Raw genomic sequence first — 6514 nt, 5'->3', positions numbered from 1 at the left:
ACCTCCATGTCACCTCCTCTCCTCAGTAGTAGTAGGACCTCCATGTTACCTCCTCAGTAGTAGTAGGACCTCCATGTTACCTCCTCAGTAGTAGTAGGACCTCCATGTCACCTCCTCTCCTCAGTAGTAGTAGGACCTCCATGTTACCTCCTCAGTAGTAGTAGGACCTCCATGTTACCTCCTCTCCTCAGTAGTAGTAGGACCTCCATGTTACCTCCTCTACTCAGTAGTAGTAGGACCTCCATGTTACCTCCTCAGTAGTAGTAGGACCTCCATGTTACCTCCTCTCCTCAGTAGTAGTAGGACCTCCATGTTACCTCCTCTACTCAGTAGTAGGACCTCCATGTTACCTCCTCTGTAGTAATAGGACCTCCATGTTACCTCCTCAGTAGTAGTAGGACCTCCATGTTACCTCCTCTCCTCAGTAGTAGTAGGACCTCCATGTTACCTCCTCAGTAGTAGTAGGACCTCCATGTTACCTCCTCAGTAGTAGTAGGACCTCCATGTTACCTCCTCTGTAGTAGTAGGACCTCCATGTTACCTCCTCTCCTCAGTAGTAGTAGGACCTCCATGTTACCTCCTCAGTAGTAATAGGACCTCCATGTTACCTCCTCAGTAGTAGTAGGACCTCCATGTTACCTCCTCAGTAGTAGTAGGACCTCCATGTTACCTCCTCTGTAGTAGTAGGACCTCCATGTTACCTCCTCTCCTCAGTAGTAGTAGGACCTCCATGTTACCTCCTCTACTCAGTAGTAGTAGGACCTCCATGTTACCTCCTCTACTCAGTAGTAGTAGGACCTCCATGTTACCTCCTCAGTAGTAGTAGGACCTCCATGTTACCTCCTCTGTAGTAGTAGGACCTCCATGTTACCTCCTCTCCTCAGTAGTAGTAGGACCTCCATGTTACCTCCTCAGTAGTAATAGGACCTCCATGTTACCTCCTCAGTAGTAGTAGGACCTCCATGTTACCTCCTCTCCTCTGTAGTAGTAGGACCTCCATGTTACCTCCTCTCCTCAGTAGTAGTAGGACCTCCATGTTACCTCCTCAGTAGTAGTAGGACCTCCATGTTACCTCCTCAGTAGTAGTAGGACCTCCATGTTACCTCCTCTGTAGTAGTAGGACCTCCATGTTACCTCCTCTCCTCAGTAGTAGTAGGACCTCCATGTTACCTCCTCAGTAGTAATAGGACCTCCATGTTACCTCCTCTGTAGTAGTAGGACCTCCATGTTACCTCCTCTCCTCAGTAGTAGTAGGACCTCCATGTTACCTCCTCAGTAGTAGTAGGACCTCCATGTTACCTCCTCTCCTCAGTAGTAGGACCTCCATGTTACCTCCTCAGTAGTAGTAGGACCTCCATGTTACCTCCTCAGTAGTAGTAGGACCTCCATGTTACCTCCTCAGTAGTAGTAGGACCTCCATGTTACCTCCTCAGTAGTAGTAGGACCTCCATGTTACCTCCTCAGTAGTAGTAGGACCTCCATGTTACCTCCTCTCCTCAGTAGTAGTAGGACCTCCATGTTACCTCCTCAGTAGTAGTAGGACCTCCATGTTACCTCCTCAGTAGTAGTAGGACCTCCATGTTACCTCCTCAGTAGTAGTAGGACCTCCATGTTACCTCCTCAGTAGTAGTAGGACCTCCATGTTACCTCCTCAGTAGTAGTAGGACCTCCATGTTACCTCCTCTCCTCAGTAGTAGGACCTCCATGTTACCTCCTCTACTGAGTAGTAGTAGGACCTCCATGTTACCTCCTCAGTAGTAGTAGGACCTCCATGTTACCTCCTCTCCTCAGTAGTAGTAGGACCTCCATGTTACCTCCTCTCTTCAGTAGTAGTAGGACCTCCATGTTACCTCCTCTCCTCAGTAGTAGTAGGACCTCCATGTTACCTCCTCTGTAGTAGTAGGACCTCCATGTTACCTCCTCTCCTCAGTAGTAGGACCTCCATGTTACCTCCTCAGTAGTAGTAGGACCTCCATGTTACCTCCTCAGTAGTAGTAGGACCTCCATGTTACCTCCTCAGTAGTAGTAGGACCTCCATGTTACCTCCTCTCCTCAGTAGTAGGACCTCCATGTTACCTCCTCAGTAGTAGTAGGACCTCCATGTTACCTCCTCAGTAGTAGTAGGACCTCCATGTTACCTCCTCAGTAGTAGTAGGACCTCCATGTTACCTCCTCTCCTCAGTAGTAGTAGGACCTCCATGTTACCTCCTCTCTTCAGTAGTAGTAGGACCTCCATGTTACCTCCTCTCCTCAGTAGTAGTAGGACCTCCATGTTACCTCCTCTGTAGTAGTAGGACCTCCATGTTACCTCCTCTACTCAGTAGTAGTAGGACCTCCATGTTACCTCCTCAGTAGTAGTAGGACCTCCATGTTACCTCCTCAGTAGTAGTAGGACCTCCATGTTACCTCCTCTACTCAGTAGTAGTAGGACCTCCATGTTACCTCCTCTCCTCTGTAGTAGTAGGACCTCCATGTTACCTCCTCTCCTCAGTAGTAGTAGGACCTCCATGTTACCTCCTCAGTAGTAGTAGGACCTCCATGTTACCTCCTCAGTAGTAGTAGGACCTCCATGTTACCTCCTCAGTAGTAGTAGGACCTCCATGTTACCTCCTCTCCTCAGTAGTAGGACCTCCATGTTACCTCCTCAGTAGTAGTAGGACCTCCATGTTACCTCCTCAGTAGTAGTAGGACCTCCATGTTACCTCCTCAGTAGTAGTAGGACCTCCATGTTACCTCCTCTCCTCAGTAGTAGTAGGACCTCCATGTTACCTCCTCTCTTCAGTAGTAGTAGGACCTCCATGTTACCTCCTCTCCTCAGTAGTAGTAGGACCTCCATGTTACCTCCTCTGTAGTAGTAGGACCTCCATGTTACCTCCTCTACTCAGTAGTAGTAGGACCTCCATGTTACCTCCTCAGTAGTAGTAGGACCTCCATGTTACCTCCTCAGTAGTAGTAGGACCTCCATGTTACCTCCTCTACTCAGTAGTAGTAGGACCTCCATGTTACCTCCTCTCCTCTGTAGTAGTAGGACCTCCATGTTACCTCCTCTCATTGGTAGAGCAACATGCTCAACGCTTGTGTATTTGAGGGAGGAGATGGGATGGTTCGCTTCCACAAAGTGAGCTGCTACTGGATGGATATTCAGTGTTCTTCCACCTGATTGAGCTGCTACTGGATGGATATTCAGTGTTCTTCCACCTGATTGAGCTGCTACTGGATGGATATTCAGTGTTCTGACACCTGATTGAGCTGCAGTGTTCAGCTATGCGTTGTTTCAGACGGCTTACAACAGCTGGTAGTCTTAGCTATATTATTAATACTGGCGCTTGCTATGAGCCATCTGGCGGTCTCACGATGTGTGAAGTTGTACTTCATTTGTAAAGTGCTATTTTTTCCCACACAATTTGCAGGCTTTCAAACATGCACAGCCAATTCACCAGCACATATATCCATAACTCACAAGTAGTTTGTTACAAAACCACGATAGCACCTATAGCTCTCATTAAAAAAAAACTTAACCCAGAGAAAATAAAGTATTTAGAAAAGTTTTCATATCTGATCTCATTTTATTCTTCAAGGCGAGGCCAACAGAATCCTTGTATTTTGGTTTCACATTTCTGGGTGACAGGAGGGCAGGCATGCAGAGTTAGGGGCCTCAGGCTGTAGCCTAGAAAGTGACATAGCAACTGAGGTCATTTCCTATGGGACAAGGATATGAACATCTTCACGCTGATTTTTGCTACAAACGCTATGAACCCTGAACAGACTAGTGATACTGTTTCATTCAGACGGTCCTATTCAGATGCTGAATCTCAGGCACTGATTGGTACCCTGTGCACTACTTTTGACCAGAGCCCTAGGCTAAGTAGTGCACTGCGTAGAGAATAGGGTGCCATTTGGGAAGCGGGCTCTATTTCTAGGAACGACTCCAAATCTCTTACAACAACAAGAGACACCAGAGAGAACAGCACGTCAGCTGAGAGCCAACAGATTCATTGTCGCATCGGTAAATAACTAACCTGAAAATGTTCTGTTGTCTCACTGTTACATCAAGCCTTTGAATGAGCGGTATTCATTGGATTGGAAAACAAAAAAAAGGTATATAGTTGTCCATTTGTGTCGGTGTAAAATAGGGAACATAATAAAAGGGACATTATGGTTCATTTTGTTACATTTCTAGCCACAGGATATGTGGAACTGTGAACAGACTGACGCCAGTTGAGACATGGAGAGAACCTCAATTGTTTTCCTTGATTCTTCGCATCATCTCTTCTCACCTTCTTAAAACCCATTGGATGAGAAGGTAAGAGTTCCCTCCCCATCTGACCATTTCATCCAATGCGTGTTGAGAAGGAAGCGAGGATGCTAGAAATCAAGGAAATGCCATTGAGCTCCTCCCATAGACGGCCGTCAGGACTGGGAGAGACTCCTGAACAGAGAGGAGATGGATACTGATACTCCTATCACAGTAAGCAATACAAAGACGAGTCATGAAATTCAGGTTCTTTAAAAGATTTCAAAACATAATTGGTTGTCAAAGACGGTATCAAATATATATACACAGTACAAACTGCTGAAATATACAAATCTGTACACAGAAAGCTTCAGGTGCGAACAGTCTTCCAGCATTACTGTTTCTGATAAATCACTTGAAGGCTAAGAGCTTCAACCAAGCAACATAATCAATGACTACATCAACTCCTTTACAATCTTCCTCTCAGAAGACGTGTCAATGTTAAACACATCAAGAACCATATTCACTACGTTTTGGGAGGCGAATAAGCAAACAGATGATATAAATGAGTACATAGAAGTAAGTCTGTCTGTATATGTTGACAAAGGCCTCATGGTTGGCTTAGCATACACTCTACATCATTGTAAAAACGTTGCTGTAAGGTTGGGTGTTTGACGAAGCAACTTCTGGGAACCTCCAGTCCAGAGGAACATACATATATATATATATATATATAAAATATATGTGTACATATATTATCACCATGCCAACCCACACATTCTAGTATGATTAACAATATGGATTCAGAAACAAAGTACATTTTTCAACATAAATCATGTCTCTTTCAGTCTTACCAAATCAGATGTCAGTAAGGCAGCTGCATTGAAAAACACTGAGTGGACAAAACATTAAGAACACCTTCGTACTGTTGAGTTGCATCCCTCCCCTTTTGCCCTCAGAACAGCCTCAATTCGTCGAGACATGGACTCTACAAGGTGTTGAAAGCGTTCCGCAGGGATGCTGGCCCATGTTGACTCCAATGTTTCCCACAGTTGTGTCAAGTTGGCTGAATGTCCTTTGGATGGTGGACCATTCTTGATACACACAGGAAACGGTTGAAAAACCCAGCAGCGTTGCAGTTCTTCACACACTTAAACCGGTGTGCCTAGCGCCTACTTACCATACCCAGTTCAAAGGCACTTAAATATTTTGTCTTTGCCCTCTGAATGGCACACAATCCATGTCTAAAGGCTTAAAACTCCTTCTTTAACCCTGTCTCCTCTCCTTCATCTACACTGATTGAAGAGGATTTAACAAGTGACATCAATAAGGGATCATAGCTTTCACCTGGATTCACCTGGTCAGTCTACGTTATGTAAAGATCAGGTGTTCTTAATGTTTTGCACACTGTGTATAATCCATGTCAATGGGCTGCAGGGCAGAGAATCCTTTTCAGTTGGTAGAGGACAGTGGCCTTGAGATAATACAACCACATCTTTGTGAAATAGTTATAATTGAGTTACACCTACTGCAGGGCTCCTATTAGCTGAATACTACAGTGAAATATAATAAGCCCTGTTTATATAAAACCTTATCCATTCCTCAGCCCTTCCACCTCTATTTAAATGTCAACTACTTCAGCATTACATTTGACTATTCACACGAGTCAGGAGCGATTAACAAGTCAAGATTAACAAGGCAATAAGGAGCAATCTGCTGAACACTAAATACCTTGGAGTCAGGGGCAATCTGCCGAACACTAAATACCTTGGAGTCAGGGGCATTAAGGAACAATCTGCTGAACACTAAATACCTTGGAGTCAGGGGCAATCTGCTGAACACTAAATACCTTGGAGTCAGGGGCAATCTGCTGAACACTAAATACCTTGGAGTCAGGGGCAATCTGCTGAACACTAAATACCTTGGAGTCAGGGGCAATCTGCTGAACACTAAATACCTTGGAGTCAGGGGCATTAAGGAACAATCTGCTGAACACTAAATACCTTGGAGTCAGGGGCAATAAGGAGCAATGTGCTGAACACTAAATACCTTGGAGTCAGGGGCAATCTGCTGAACACTAAATACCTTGGAGTCAGGGGCAATAAGGAACAATCTGCTGAACACTAAATACCTTGGAGTCAGGGGCAATAAGGAGCAATCTGCTGAACACTAAATACCTTGGAGTCAGGGGCAATCTGCTGAACACTAAATAACTTGGAGTCAGGGGCAATAAGGAACAATCTGCTGAACACTAAATACCTTGGAGTCAGGGGCAATCTG

At 45.1% G+C, this 6514-nt stretch overlaps 1 protein-coding gene across 1 annotated transcript in view; it reads right to left on the bottom strand.

Annotated features, from left to right (window-relative positions):
* Positions 1–4491: 4491 nt before the first annotated feature.
* The window catches only part of LOC129864865 (TBC1 domain family member 15-like), an 87778-nt gene continuing 85755 nt past the window's right edge, over positions 4492–6514 (bottom strand). The window contains exon 21 of the mRNA XM_055937157.1: positions 4492–6493. The gene's annotated coding sequence lies outside the window, so the exon portion shown is untranslated. The remainder of the gene's footprint in view (positions 6494–6514) is intronic.

This window comes from Salvelinus fontinalis, chromosome 11 (genome assembly GCF_029448725.1).
Source record: "Salvelinus fontinalis isolate EN_2023a chromosome 11, ASM2944872v1, whole genome shotgun sequence".
In the NCBI taxonomy this organism is placed as follows: domain Eukaryota; kingdom Metazoa; phylum Chordata; class Actinopteri; order Salmoniformes; family Salmonidae; genus Salvelinus; species Salvelinus fontinalis.
Note: the sequence above shows the minus strand (reverse complement) of the source record. Positions and strands in the feature narration are given on the sequence as shown.